Source organism: Pongo pygmaeus, chromosome 6, assembly GCF_028885625.2.
Source record: "Pongo pygmaeus isolate AG05252 chromosome 6, NHGRI_mPonPyg2-v2.0_pri, whole genome shotgun sequence".
NCBI lineage: Eukaryota > Metazoa > Chordata > Mammalia > Primates > Hominidae > Pongo > Pongo pygmaeus.
Window position 1 is genome coordinate 84,348,352 of NC_072379.2, and position 16,336 is coordinate 84,364,687.

Genomic DNA, 16,336 nt, shown 5'->3' on the forward strand with positions numbered 1-16,336 from the left:
TCCCCATGTTAACATCCACCCTCCAAAAACTTACCACACTGTGTCCATGTAGAAAATACTGTGATAATATTAAGAAAGCAGTAGAGTTAAATTTCTGTAAAATCCAAGTGTTTCCAACAGGTACATAACCCCTTTGGTGTTCAATAAATATCTGTTACTGACAAAGTCAATTTAATCTTCTTAGGGGACAAGAGAGCTTCATCCCTGATCTTGCTTCTGCTGTGTCACCTTCCCTGAAATATTCTGCCTACAGAGAACTCTCATTGTTTCCCCCAATATTGTATCTAACACAGTTCACACTTTAATCAGCTGAGGTTGCTTATGCTTAGAGCCCACAAACAGTTTAAAGTTTTATGATACACCCATGCCATTTTTCTCAATAACTTTTAGACTTCGCTTTGTTTACATTATGGTTAAGGGCTGCATCCCACATATGTTCATTAGATTTATAGAATCAAGCCCATCCTGCTCTCAGAATACTGGTAGTCAATATCAGGTAGGCTGCCCTAGGATTTAACCTCCAGCAGAAAAATCTCCTTGTACTTGTTCTATCACACAATGCCGAGGGCGGCAACACTTTCTACTCAGCAATAGTCTCCCTGAATCATCGTTATTTCAGTGACTTGGGCTACAACCCGAGAAATTCTCAATGTTTGGCCCCAGCAGTTGACCATAGGAGACTCTCAAACAACTTTAATATTTCTCTGCTGTTTGCACCAAAAGAAGGTAATTAATATTCCAAAAGAGAATTCTTAAAGGAAGTCATGGTCAACTGTTGGCTGGTCAGGAGCTGTTGGAAAGCAGGGAGCTATTGAACCCAAGACAGATTGAACCCAACCCAGCATGGAGTGAAGATTCGTATCTAAATTCTGAATTCGGAAGGATTTCTTATACAGGCTTTGTTTAGGTTACTCTGTGTGTGTGTGTGTGTGTGTGTGTGTGTGTGTGTGTGTTTTCCTTTCAAAGCTTCCTTGTCTCCCAGTTGCCCAGCCTCCTTTCCTAGTCACATTTCTTACTGCTAACAACATCATTCTCACTTATCCTGGGAATGAAGGGACTGTACAATCTTCCTCTGCAGTGAGGCAGTGCCTCAGGGTTTGAATGCATAGTGAGTCACACACAGCCCTCTGGGTCACCAGACTGGAGGTGACAGGGAAGGGGGGAGTATATAGAGGAGGGAGCCTGGAAAAACAAAATCCCTGGAATGTTGGGTGGGAGAGCTGATCTGATCCTTGAGTCTGTCCTCCACTGGATCTCCTGAAAGCCTCAACCACACAAATTAGGGGTCCCTGTTGTCTCTCTGGGGTGGGGTATGAGGATTCAAAATAAAACAGGAGCATGCAAAATAAAACGGGCACATCTTTTGCCTACAGTCACTGATGTTTCCATGAAAGAGCTCCAAGGATGGTTGGGTGAGGGCTGCAGTTCCATTCACAGGACACCTCCTTCTCTGTCACCTGGTGTTGTCCCGTGTGCTTATGAGAACCTAAGATCACCAGGGAAAGTGTGCTGTTGCCGTCTGGCTTTCTTCCCCTCCTATTAAATGATTGCTATTATTTCTTTTTTTTTTTTTTTTTTTATTGTAAGATTGCTATTATTTCTTTTGCCAAGGAGACAGTGTTTAGTAACCTCGACGGTGTACGGCCACCTTGTGGTCCTGGGACGCACCGGATGCTGTTTTCTTAGTCCAACACCCCCTAAACAGAGTTAGGGAAAGAAGTGTTGGCTCCTGCCTTGCTCCACCCAGTTGTAGGCTAAAAGAGGTTGAGGGTGACTCGTCCTTGGAATCAACTTGCCTGCCTCCCAGGGCGTGCCTGCCAGCCTCCGCTGTGCCCCGCCTGGAATTGGATTGTCCCGGACTCCTGCTGACATCGAGGGCTTTAGGGGGAAAGAAGAGGAGTCGCAGTGTCCGGCACCAAGTCAGGCACCCCATATCCCCGTCTTCCCTCGCCGTCCTCTCTGTTTTCATTCACCCTAAAACACTGTGCCCACCAGCAGTCCCCTACACGGAGGGCACTCTTTCTCCAAATCCAAGTTATGCCCCCAGCCTACAGCCGCCCAACTCCGGACGCTCTCCCAGGGCTTGCCTGACCCCCAAGGTGTCTCTTCTCATCTCCTTCCTCTCAGCTCTTTTTTCCTTTTAGCACCCCAGCTCTTAGCCAGCCGTCTTCCCACGTCCTCACCCCACTTTCACTACCTAGCCCACTACCGACCCTCCCTCCACAGGCTGTCCCCGGAGTGGCGGCTGAAGAAGCCAGGGTCACAATGTCTCTGGGGTAAGGTTCTTGTGGAAACTCACCTCCCTCCGGAATTTGCATCCTCCGGGGAGGGGACAGGGCTCCCAGAAAGCTGTCTCCCAGCCCAGACTGTCGTCCCACTCTCCCTCCCTACTCAAGGTCTAACTCGGGTCCCTCGCCTGCTTCCTGTGTTTACGCGGCGCTTTAGTCTCCCGGACTCGCAGGGTGAGCCCCAGCCCCGACTGGAGCGAGACAGCAGCCGCTAGCGCAGCCCCACTCGCGGGCCGGGGCGACTGGGGCTGGCGCGAGGCGCACGGAGCTCACCAGCTCGCCCCTCCCTCTCCTGGGACAGGAGGGGGCTGACTGGGGTGGCGGGGTCCGGGAAGGGGGGCTGGCTCTCATCAATTCTGCTGCCACCTCGTCTGCCGCCTGTCGGGAGGCGGGCGGGGGTGGGGCGGGAGCGCAGGCTAGGATTGAGACTCTTAAGTCGGGAGAAGTTTGCGCACAGCTTCACAGCTGGGCGAGCGCAGGAAGGCGCCGGGAAGGTGAGCCTCCCGGACTCTGGGGAGGTAGAAAGCAAGCCAGGGGAAAGAACAGTTGTCTTTTAGCTGATAAGACAACCTAGACTTGGGTCTGAACCACCTAAGACAGATTTAAAGTGTCAGAAAACCAGGAGAGGGGCGGAGAGGGAGGACTGAGACTAACGCAGTTTGCTCTCGCATCAAACTAGGAAAGCCAGCCCCCCAGCCTCTGGGTGGGCTGCGCCGCGCGACTGGCGGACCTTCCCGGGTTGGAGAAGTGCGCACGTCCGCACCTCACCCTGCGGCTGACATCTCCTGCCCAGGAGATGGGCGCTGAAGCTTGAGCGCCTGAGTCCCTGGAGCCACACCTGCGAACACCCTTTGCTTCTATTGAGCTGTGCCCAGCCGCCCAGTGACAGAATTCCAGGTAAGGAGGGTTTGGAAATGAGCGGGACTTAACGATTTGGGTTGTCCAAGGGATGTTTAACAGTGCAGGTGCTATAGGCACCTTGCTTTTTGATTATAGAAATGTGGTTTGATTGTGGTGCTTGTGATTCTCATGTAGGGTCAGCTAGGTCTTAGATGCTTTACTTTACCCTTGATAAAGAAAAAAGAAAAATAGGTGTCCTGGGAAGAGCCAACAACTTATGGTTTCGTATTGAAGAATCGTTTGATTTCTTGTGACTTTTACTATGTTGTTCATATCAATTTTCCCTCAAAAGTTTTATTCTCCAACTTATTGGGTAGGAAAATTACGGGGGTTTAAAGTTGTGAATTTTCCCAAAGGGTGTTTATTAACTGACAAACATATAATATCGGCATCTATAAGATGTGTCATGGTTGTTCTGGATATTGGAAATGAGCACAGTAGTGAATGGAGTTGCTTGTTAAGTCATGTTTTACAGAGAATTGTTTTCCAACAATCATTTATGCATAGCAGCCATTCTTCACACCTATTAGGAAAAATATGTTGTGTGCATGTTTTCCAAAAGAGTACTCTTTTTCATGAAGCTCTTCCCAAGCCTGGGTGAAAGACATCAAGAAAAGCTGTAACAAATTAATTCCTTTTCTCAAAACATTCATTTTCCTTGAGGTCCAAGTCAAAAATCAACAATACAATTGAGATTAGTAAACTATCATACAGACTTTATTTAGCAAATCTACCTAAGAAAAGTTTTATATGAAAGCTTTAACCTAATACTATGTGATATATGCAAGAAGAGAACGCAGGGTTTCACTTGCTGATCTTCAGGAGACCCTGACTATTTCCTGGCTGTGGTTAACCGGAATCAAGTTATCTATGTAAGGCTATTTGTTGAAATTATTCGGTGATTGAAAGTGAAATGTTCAAAATAAGTCAAAGTTTTACAATGTAGTTCTTAAAGCTAATCTTTAAATTACAGAGTGTCCGAGTTTGAGTCTGTCTTAAATGATCATAGAAAGCAAATATTTTATGTATTTGGGCCAGTTGACTTACCATTAAGGACAAAGTAGGAATTCTTTTAGTATTATGGAATTTATAAAGTGTAATTTCTAATAGGATATTGCTAGCCTATGAGTTCAGTAGTAAAATAACTCAGCTTTAAAAAGTTGAGATTGCTGGTTATACACCAGTATTATGAGAGAAACTAAGATGATTAGATTTGTAAAATCTTTACAGTTTAAGTTGGTATTCTCAGTGGATACTCATTTCTACTCAATATTTTAGCATAACTCAAAACATCCATCAGCCAGGATTTGTTCTGGTTCAATGCCTCTAACCTGTAGTTTATTTTATGAACTATAGCCCAAGAATAATATCTGGTCATATTATAAAATGTTCTAAGTTTATTCATTGGCTACATCAACACAATAAGTGAACAAGAAATCTTCATTATAACCAGTTTATAAGAACACATAGATAATCTTGGAGTTGTTTTGTTTCATGATTCTCAAAGTTAAAAAGAAATAGCTGATATAAATACATCTTCTGTTTCTCATTTTGAAACTGGAGGTAATGATTGATGGTGGATGGACAGCATTTGCTCAAATCAGTTGAAGAAAGGGAGCTAACTATTAGTTTAGTTGTGCCATGGCAATTCTGTTCTTGATGAACCTCTCAGACTCTGTCAATGTTAACATGAATGAAAATATTATCTACTGTTGGTTTTTATTAGAGTTCAAGTGAAATGGAAATAGGAGACCGTTAATGGTTTCAATGATAATCTAAACCAGTATTCTCAACTCGGGCTGCAAATTAGGGTTAATAGGAGAACTTTCAAAAAATACGGATGCTCAGCCTTACCCCAATTCAATCAAATCAGAATATCTGTGGAAAGGGTCTGCAATTTGATGTATTTCTTTAGGTGATTGTAATATGCAACCAGGATTGAGAGCCACTGACCAAGAGGGTTTCCAGCAGACTTGGTAGAACTCATTGATGTGGGAGGCTTTTGATAAAAATAAATGTTGTTTGTTATGTTGCTGGTCAAATAGTTTTTTCTTTAAAAAAAAGAAACATATATGTATAAACATACATATATATGTATAACTTGATCTTACAATTAGAAGAAAAATATTTTAATATTTGATGTTAGATGTTTAGACCATAACAGCTTCTCGGAAAAACATTTTTTATCCAGAAAACAAGCTATTGAGTTTGAAATTGATCTGCCCATCCAGAAAATGCTTTAGTAAATGAACTCTAGCTTTAAGAGATGTTGAAAATAATACTTGATGAAACATACAATTTTATCTCCTTTTGCTTAAGACCTGTATAATGTGTAACGTACAAATACGTACCCTTTTGAAAGAAGAGAAAGAGGAAAATAGCATCATTCCCCTTGGCACACTAACTACCATATACCCGGTGCCAATGATAATCTAGTACTTTTACAAAAATTATGTTTTAAGCTAAGAGTAGCCTTGTGAGTTGCAAGCTATTATTATTATTTTATGTGTGAGGAAATTAAGGACCCATTAGATTAATGAACTTGCTCAAAGCCACGAACCAAGTAAATTAAAAATATATTTGAACCCAGGTCTTTTTAAGTTCAATGATGGATTACATTATATATTTATATACATATTTGTATTTTTTACAACTTAACAGCAGCATTTATTTAGAGATAATATAAGTTAAGAGTACAAATTCTGGCACAGCTCTGCTTGAGCTTGACTTCTGGCTCCATAACTTTCTATCTGTGTGATTTGGGCACATAATGTAACCTCTCTGTGCCTTAATTTTCTTTGTAGAATAAGAATTAAATGAGTTAATATCTGTAAAGCATTTGGATAGGTGTCTGGTACATAGTAAGTTCTATGTGTTATATTTTTTTAAATGTCATTCATTCAAAAAAATTTTGATTGTTCTATGCCAAGCATTGCACTAAGCCTGAAGATACACAGACAAATAAGTCATATCCCTATCCTCAAGGATGTCGTGTATAGTAGAGAATGACAAGTACATAAGTAATCATCCCAATCAGGTATGGATCTTTTACTTAATTAAAAGCATCATTTCTGTGACAACTATGTGCTTTTCCATGTGAATGTGATCTTCCAGAGCTTCATATAATGAGTGTTATAAAACCAAGTGATAAGATTTTGTGTTTTCGTAATGATACTAACTTGTTTTCAATTCTAGTATCAAAACACAGAAAATCATATTAACATATGTTTCTGGCTTCCCTTATACATTTAGAAAACCAGCAATATGGAGAGGTTTGAGATCTTTAAAATTTTATATTAAAAGTGAATCATGAAGATAGAACATTGGAGAAGAATCAGTAGAAAAAATGTTATCAGTATCTGTTCCTCAATACTTCTAACAGTAATTTTCTTGAATTGGCTTTTCAAAAACAGTTTTGTCTGATTAGAATGTAGTTTTGTTTTTGTTTTTAAGAAAAAAAAATGTTTCAGGGAAGAAAGAGTGGATCACAGAATACAGAAAAATGTCCCTAATACAAGTTGGCAAGGCAACATATACCTCATTGAAGCTGGCAGCACTTCCTAGCCTATGCCTGCAGCTCTGCACAGCTGCCTGGTACCTCCAGGGTACCAGTGGATACCTGAGGTATAAGATTCTGTCTGTTAAAAATTAAAGTCCCTGTTTATTTTTTAAAAATAGCATATAAATTGGTATTGTTTGTACCAGAATAACACAGATAATCTAAACTCAAGGAGTTATTTCTCAAAGAAATAAAGTACCTGGTTCAGTGAAATATTTAACTATCCCATTTCACTAAAATTTATGTTTAACTATTTCAGTAAAATTTATGTCTTTCCTCTCTCTTATCAAGTCTCAGACTACTTCCAGTTTTTCCCATGGATGCTACATTTTTCTTCCTCTAAGTATCAGTGCCACACCTCTAGTTTAAGTTTTTATTATCATTAATAAAATATTTATTCTCCTAATATTCAGTCACATTAAGTTTCTTTGTGCTGAATTCAGTGTTACAGAACATGGTTAGACTTGTTTTCTAATCTCTAGTTTCTCCCCCTCTGTTCATAATTATTCAGTAATGGTCCAAGGACTGCAAGACTTAGAACCCCTTTTCAGCCTGGTATTTAAGATGTTTCATGGTATAATCCTAGTGTAGCTTTCCTATCCAAGTCAGGTAGAAAACCTCAACCGCTCCTTAATTTTAGTTCTGAAGCTGTAGTTACACCAGAAAAATTGACTCCTGATTTGGAGTCCATTCTTCACTTTCAACCCTGTGCCCTTGCATGTCAACCTCAGTCTATATTATTCTGCCTCAAAATTGAAGTATGTGTGTGTGTGTGTGTGTGTGTGTGTGTCCCTTTACATCAATGGTTCCATTGCAGAGCTGCTTTTCTTTGGTTTTCATGTCTCGCTGCAACCCTAGTCTCACCTAGTCTCACTCCCTGCCCTTTATTTGTCCGGTGGTTCAGAATTCAACATTTCAAATCTTACCTTCCTCCATCCTTAAAATGTATTAATCATTCTCCCATAACACATCTAACAAATTTCCATCCTAATAGCTTTGCTCATATTTTAAAACTCAATAAATATGTACTAAGTGCCTATTATGTCCTAGTCAGGGGATATCAGGGGATATTGTGACAGATTACAGATCCTGGTTTCATGGGGAATGGAAAAGACAGTCAAACCAACAAACATTATACAGCCCTGTGGTATGTATTCCAATAGAGAAATGCCATGAGGGTGCCTAGCTAGACAACTAACCCGGGCATCAGGGAAATTTTCTAGGGAGGTTACCCTAAAGGGCATATGATTCAGCATTGAAATGACAGAACAGAATGAGCTAGATAAAGAGGGGAAGAAATGAAGTGTTACAGGCAGGAAACCAGATTGTGGCTTGAAACAACATGGTGACCTGGGAAAACCACAGGTATTTTTGTTGTCCCAGCAGGGTCTAAAGGACACAGATTATACACAAAGAAGCTTGCATGCCTACCATACTAAAGGGTTTGCATTTTATCAGGAAGATAGTGGGGGTCCTTGAAGGAGTTAATATAGGTTACTGAAATAATCAGATTTGCCATTTTGGTAGATCTCTCTGGTGGAAAATAAGAGGCATATTAGATTGAAAAAAGGATGGATACAGATTAACTGGACACCCGCAGCCTTACTGCAGTGACAGAGGGAAGAATCAATTAGGGCCTCCTTGTTGGAGACAGAAAAGGAAAAAAAAAACAGGAAATTATTTTAAAGGTAGATTTTGTAGGATTTGGTGAACAATAGAAATTAGAGGTAAAATGAAAGAGAAAAATTGTATGATTAATTCCAGGCCTCTTTCGTGGATAATAAGAGAGATGTGATGTCATTCACCAAGTCGGGACAAGGAATATTTTGGAGAGGGAAGATAAATTGTTGAATTTGGAGGAAAAAAAATAATATCTTTGGCTCATCCATGTGATGATGTTAAGTAGAAGTAGATATAGAAATTAGTGCCTCAAGAGAGAATTTGGTACTAGAAATATAAATTTAAGAGACATAGTGAATCTATTTCAGCAGACAGCATAGGAATAAAGCATATTATCTCTGGAGAAGTAAAAACAGGGAATAAAGAAAGAAAACATAGAGGAAAAAATTAAAGGTAGAAAATTAAAAGAAAAGTAAAACATCTTAGAATCCTGGAAAACACTAATATTTAAAGGGAAATGGAAAACAATCCTGCAAAAAAAACACAGAGATGAAAGACTACAGGAGAGAGAGAGAGAGAGAGAAAGAGAATGTAATTTTATGGAAGCCAGGAAGGAGAAAGCGAGCACTCATGCGGGATGTTACCAGTAGATCAAGTGGGATAAGGATTGAGAGCTCGCAATTGGATTTAATTGAGAGCAATTTTAGTCGTGAGTTGGGTGTGGGTTGAGAAATAAATGTGAAGTGAGGAAATGGAGACACTGATTGTACACAATAATTTCAATCAGTTTGAGACGCCTGCCTTATTTTATTTTCCCTTTTTGAAAGGTGCAGTCTCCTAAAGCTTAACTTACATGCTGCTTCCTTCTTTTTAGCCTTTCCTGGACAGCGTTTAATCCCCCCAACAAAGATGTCATATCACATCATGATTGATATCTCTTGTTTTAGAGTTTCCAGAGGTCCCATGCATGTGAGCTGTGTGTGTTTGCGTGTGTATGAATATATAGGTATATATTAAATACCCATGTAGTATGTAAAGTATTTTTCTCTGTTGCCTTGCATTCATTGAAATAATTTTCTTAATCTCTTTATTGTGATAGTATATTGGGGAAAAATGAGTTTATAAGCCCCTGCCCTCAATAATAATGATCTGGAAATTCTAGGATTTCTGCATATACCAAATATTTCCCAGACTGTTTGCGTACTTAAAAGTTGCATAGAGCAGCCATAAAAAAGGATGAGTTCATGTCCTTTGCAGGGACACGGATGAAGCTGGAAACCATCATTCTCAGCAAACTATTACAAGGACAGTGGCATGTTCTCACTCATAGGTGGGAATTGAACAATGAGAACACTTGGACACAGGGCGGGGAACATCACACACTGGGGCCTGTTGGGGGTGGGGGGCTGGAGGAGGGACAGCATCAGAAGAAATACCTAATGTAAATGACGAGTTGATGAGTGCAGCAAACCAGCATGGCACATGTATACCTAAGAAACAAACCTGCACGTTGTGCACACGTACCCTAGAACTTAAAGTATAATTTAAAAAAAAACCTTTTTATAAAAAAAAAAGTTGCATAGATAAATTTTTCAGGCCAAATATAGCAATTTTTGAATCACAAATTATACCATTTTATACTTGTTTTATGGTGGTTTAATCTCCCTTTTGTATTATTTTCTTATTTCTCTACCAGATTACAAAGGACAGAGTCATCATTATTTCTTTGTCCCAGCACATCCAGGAGACCCTCTCTTCTCTTAGAGAAATGAGTTAAAACTTCCCTAAACGTGTCCATAAATAAAGTGTTTTTTTTCTCCTGCACACTGAGGCTTAAAGTTTTCTTGTTTTAAGTTATCAACTAGCTGTTTCCCCAGAGCTTTCAGCTATTCATCTGTAGTACTTCCTCCAAACCAATAATTCATTCATATTCTTAACATCCATTCTTCTATTTCGGGTTTGAGTTGGTTTTCTTTAGTGAGCATTTAAAACATAGCACACATGTTCAGAACATAGCATTCAGTTTAATCATGCAGAACTGTTTCCCAACAATCCTCTGCCCTCTTAATCACAAAGTCATACCTCTATTTCTCCTCTGCTTCTTGCACTAGGCTGGAGCTACTTAGGTGGTATTTATACCTCTTATAGGCAAGAAAAACAAAACAAAACTAAACATTTTTCCTTCTCATTTTCCTAATGTGGATCCAAGCCCTGAAAACAATTAATCCTAAATAGTTTGAATAGCTGATTTTCCGCAAGTTAATATTAATACCTTCTAGATTTCCCAGGTATAACTAAAAATAGAAGAAAAAAAAAACAGCTACTATTCATTGAGCCCTTACTGTGTGCAGGATACAATGATACTCAGTGACTTCTTAAGACGATCATATGGTATATTATCAAGCCCATTCCATAGGTGAGGAAACAGGGCAGAACACTTACAGGGACCCAGCAAGGTTCATACATCTCTGAGTGGCAGAGCTGGAACTCAAACCTAAGTTCGCCTAAAACCAAAAGACTATGCTCTCTCTGCTACTGTACTCAAATGGAATTTTGAGGGCGACTGAGACATCTCTTTATTTTAATATAATTGGAATGTTAATTGTCTTTGATGATTAGAGCCTGTAAGTAACAGAATTGGGAGCCTCTCTCAATGGATATTTCAGCCAATCTCTATAGGCTTTAAACTCAGCTCTCCAACTCAATCAGGCCACCGGAACTGTGACTATACCTATAACCAAATTCCAGCCTTTTGGTATAACCTGGAATAGTTCAGGATCAGACTTCATATTAAGTTTACATTCCAGATAGCTAAGTATACAAACATAACGTTACTGCACAGAAAAAAAAAAAGTGAAATGTGATATAGTTCTTCTAGGATTTCATAGGTTTTTATTGTCTGTCCCAAATCTATTAAGTAGGCAGACATCAAGTAAATTTAATTGCAAATGGATTTTAGTTTGGTGTCAGCTCTTAATCAATATGAAAATTATATTTATTGTATTATAGGAAAAAATCTCTTTAATAATAATATTTTTTAAAGAAAAGCTTTGCTTTTTGAGATTTCCTCTCTAGTGAGGTGTTCATAAAGTCAACGCAGGCAACAAGGGAAAAAGAAAGGAAAATTGTACTGCTGCCAAATTTAAATTTTAAATTGACTTGACTCATCCATTAATTAACCCAACTTCCAGCATAATTATTTGTTTCTAACCTTAAGTCTGACAGATAGAATTCTTTCAAGTATGAGGATGTATCATAGAAAACATTGGTGTTTATGGACATTGGAATGGAATCTCTTTAGCCCAAGATTCACAGAAGTTCATGGCACAGGGTACATAATAATGCAAATTGCTTTAACACCTTCTTCACTGGGCCTACTGCAGGACTGAAAGGTCAGGATATTAGACCACTTTTTCATTACTAACATCACATAGACTGCAAAGGTGGCACTAAGGCAAAATCCCAGCAAAGTGGTGAATGATCCTTGCTCGAGGGCCAATTTAGAAAAAAATAAGAATTTACTGGGTGGCTTCTTTTCCCATTCAAAATGAAAACAATTGTATTGCATCCCATGAGGAAAATATATATTCTTCAAATTAGATGTGTTATTTTAGTGAATACAAGGTCAGTGAGAAACTTAGCATTTCTTCTCAGCTACTAAAATATTAATATCTGGGCATATTTGAAGAGTAGCAATGTGGAGTCCACAAATATCAAAACTGGAAGTTATGGTCTGCATTTTAATTTGTTAAAGAGGCATTTCTAACATTTGAAGTAATGCTATATATCTTCTTGATAACTAATATTTTACCCTTATTATTATTCAGGAGCCCAGTGCATTCATTAAAGAGGAGACCATAGCAGAGATGACATTATTTTCCAACCAGGAGGTAATAGTTCTGCCATGAAAACTCCAGCCTTCTGACTCCACATCTAGTGCTCTCCCTAAAGGAACTGCAAAGTTGCAGGGAGCCATAAGCAAATACAGAAAAATATGTGCATTAATGTACTTATAGATGACCTCAAAGACAGTTAAACACATGAATAAGAGTGGCTCTGCATTACATTGTAAAAGAGGCAGAACTTGTCTCTCATGTCCCCTCCCCTTCTCCTAGTTTGTCCGGCACCTACCATTCATATAGTATTCTCATTTATTCTAGAAGCTGGCCTTCCTAAGGAAAAGCCTCATTGTTTGAGTCTTTCCACAATATCTCTCTAAACCCCCTTTGCCCCTACTTCAAAATTAATTACTTTTATTTTGCCCTATGCCTACAATGCCTGCTTTCTGCAAAGTATGACATAGTGAAGTAAACACGGACTACCTTCAGGAAAAAAAAAAAAAAATGGCTGGGTGTGGTGGCCCACTCCTGTAATCCCAGTATTTTGGGAGGCTGAGGCAGGTGGATCGCCTGAGGTTAGGAATTTGAGACCAGCCTGGCCAACATAGCGAAACCCCGTCTCTACTAAAAATACAAAAAATTAGCTGGGGGTAATGGTGTGCACCTGTAATCCCAGCTACTTGGGAGGCTGAGGCAGGAGAATCACTTGAACCCGGGAGGTGGAGGTTGCAGTGAGCCGAGATAGTGCCATTGCACTCCAGCCTGGGCAACAAGAGCAAAACTCCGTCTCAGAAAAAAAAATGTATTATCAATGTTTATGATGTGTTCTTTGATCAAATGTGTTTGAGTCTTTATTTCTAAACTTGAAGAAGCTTTATACTAAACTTAAGCATGTTAAAAGCTTAATATCCACTGCCTCTAAGGTAGCCAGACCACTGTCATCTATCACTTGGACCACTCCAACAACCTTCCATCTGACCTGCTCACCAGCACTCTGTCCCTCCCCACACATTCACCACTTAGTTCTCAAAGTACTCTCTTTCTGGTAGATTCTCGGAAATTAAATAATAGTGTTGGCAATGATTGGAATATAATCTAAACAGAGACAAGTGTGAAACTTTGATCAATCCCTGATTCCCAGAAATGTGTAATTTCTACTTTCTAAAAAAAAAAAAAGTAAGTTTTGAAAACTTTCAAGAAAACTCGGATATGAAATAGACATTGAAATATTTCAATAATAACAATAATGGTAATAATAGCTAACACATAGTACTTACTATGAGCCAGTAATTTTCTATGCCTTTTATAGATTTTAATGTATTTAAATTTCACAGCCACCCTCTAAGGTAGGTACTATTGCACGCTTTTACTCATAAAGAAACTGAAGAACAGAGAGGTAAGTATCCTACTGAAGAACACACAGCTAATATGATGGATTCGGAAATGAACCAAGGAGGTCTAGCTCCAGTATGTAAGTAAATCAGAAAAGGGAAGTGTGCTCATTATAAATGTATGACGGCGAAAGCTCTGTCATTATAATATAAAATGTCTTTCAGTTTTGCATTTTGTGTGCCTTTGAGCAGCAGATCCATGGATAGAAAGTCAAGAGAATTAAATAGTGATTTTTCTTATTTATTCTAAATATTAACCTCTACAGCTGTCATGGGATGTACTCAGGCTTATAGTATTCCACTCTGCATTGTGGTTTACACAAAAGGGAAATTGTGCTTTGCCAGGTTGACATCTCATTCATAAAAATTAGAATCAAATGCAAAAACCTAATCTGCCTTACTATTTTAAAGGTGCGATTTCTGCTAACAAAATGCAAAATACAACTCTTAGCAAAACATGGCTTTAAATAGAATTTCAAAACTATACATTGATTAGTTACATGAAAATTAGTCAGAAACCCATGGTATGTGTGGTTGTAATGATGTGGAGAGAAAAAGAGTGGTCTAAAAATGGCAAGTAAAAAATACATTGAATTTTAATTAGGCTAAAAATAGTCAAGTTTCCTATTCACTCACTTGGAAATGATAAACTTTCCAAGATCTATTTTGGAGCATGGCGACTCTTTTCCATGTGTTCTAAATGGTCTCATTTCCCTATATGATGACTACCTTGGCACTCTGTGTACTTGTGCAACGGGAGGGATTTGTTCTGGTACTCAAAGGAAACTGTGTGTGTACTTCCGTGTTCAGGCTACACAGCCTTTTGCAAGTGATTTTTATTTACTATTTCTGATATTTTTAAATTTATTTACCATATTTGAGGTTATTTTCTTTTCTAATATAATTTTAGCTCTTTTATTTACTGTTTTTAAATTTTTCATACGTTCTATATTTGAACATGCTTTAGTCCAAAGCTTTTTCCCTTTCATTGCTCCAGCTCATTTTAAAAATAATAAAAGAAAGAATATTGATCTCAAACCTTAACTGCTTACATTAGATTATCCAATTTCCCCATGAATTAGAAAATTGTTAGGATATTCTTTATTGAAGAGCCAAGATTATAGTAATGCAGGCTGATTTTATCTGTTTGTTTTACTCCATCACTGTCCAGAATCTTCCAGCTGGCCAGATTTTACACCATATTAAATAAAAGAAAGGGTTGGGTTCCAGATATAATCACAATGATGACTAGTGGGCAATAGGTGTGGGAGATAAATGCACCATGGGTGACTCCTTGAATTGTCCAGGACACCTGAAAATATAAGCTTATGCAGGAAAGAAAGCACATATGTCTGGTCTTACCACCACTCACATCCAAGCTAGAGGTGTTTTTTTAATGATAATGTCTTCATTTTTGTTGTTGTTGTTGTTGTTTTTCCTTTTTATAATACTTGTTAAGTAGAGCTCCTGAATAGATATTGCTCAGTCTTTAAGTGAAAATCATGCATATGTTTTGCTTTTAACACTATTATCAGGCTTGTTGATACATGCCAAGCTATGTACAAACATGCATTACCTCATTTAGGCTCCACAGCAACTCTGAAAACTAGGTACTTTATCTCCAATTTACAGATATGAAGACTGAAAATCAAAGAAGTTAAATAATTAATAATCATAAGAAATAAAAATAAAAATAATTGCTATTATTACTAATAATAGTGTTAATAACTTAAATTTAAAACTAACATTTATTGAGGGCTTAATATAAAGATTCTTGGATGAATCATTCCATTTAATTCTCATAATAATCATAGTATTATGAGACTTACATGATTTATTGTTATACCCATTTTAACTCCAGGAAATGATGAGGCTTAGAGACGTAGAGATCATATAACCAGAAGCAGAGGCAGGATTTAAACCTAAAATACCCAACTACAGAGCTCAGGGTCTGAATCGCCGTCCTGTACTCCTACTAAAGGCAGAGCACACATTCTTACCCAGGGCCTGTTTGCTGAACAGCCTGTGATTTTTCAGGGTCTCACACAGCTTTTAATCTAAAACAGTGGTTCTCAAATGTGGTCTAATGATCCATGCTGATCCATGACAGGGTTTCAGGGTTTCACTGTCTGGCAGCAAAATAAAAAGATAGAAGACAATTTTAAGAGTTTTTCTTACCATTAAGTATGTTCAATTTAAAGAATCACACTTTGTTTTGGGATTATATTCTTTCTCTTCTGGATCAAAAATATCCCTTCTTTTTATCTAATGGTGGTGATAGTTGATGATAGCATTTTTTTAACTCTTTTAATTAAAAATTATAAATTTCTTAACCCTATGTCCCCTGCCTCACACTGGAGAAGGAATTGTATTTATTTATTTGGAAAATTTTAAAATCTGGACTCTTTTGAAAAAGCAAAAATGCTATTAGGGAATGAAGGGTGGTACCCAAAGCAACTTCTGTAGGAGTGTCCAAGATTAAGCCTTATGCTAGGCAGTACCATTTTATGGTTTTTTAAAGAATTTTCAAGGATGCAGGCTACCCTTGAAAGAAAATGATGTTATTAGTGTATGAATATATTTTTATAGAATAGCACTGTTCAGATACAAAACACTTAAACTTTGACTGAGTCATGTGCATGCAACCTACTAAGTGCTTACACATTCAGCATCTCATTTGATCTGCACCCAACACTCCGTGACACAGTGCTACTGTAACAGAAAGGAAATACAACAGGA

At 38.3% G+C, this 16,336-nt stretch overlaps 1 protein-coding gene across 1 annotated transcript in view; it reads left to right on the forward strand.

The window, feature by feature from the left end:
• Nucleotides 1-2,749: 2,749 nt before the first annotated feature.
• Nucleotides 2,750-16,336, forward strand: part of CALCR (calcitonin receptor) — a 152,996-nt gene continuing 139,409 nt past the window's right edge. Inside the window, exons 1-2 of the mRNA XM_054495353.1 lie at nt 2,750-2,782; nt 2,968-3,185. The gene's annotated coding sequence lies outside the window, so the exon portion shown is untranslated. The remainder of the gene's footprint in view (nt 2,783-2,967; nt 3,186-16,336) is intronic.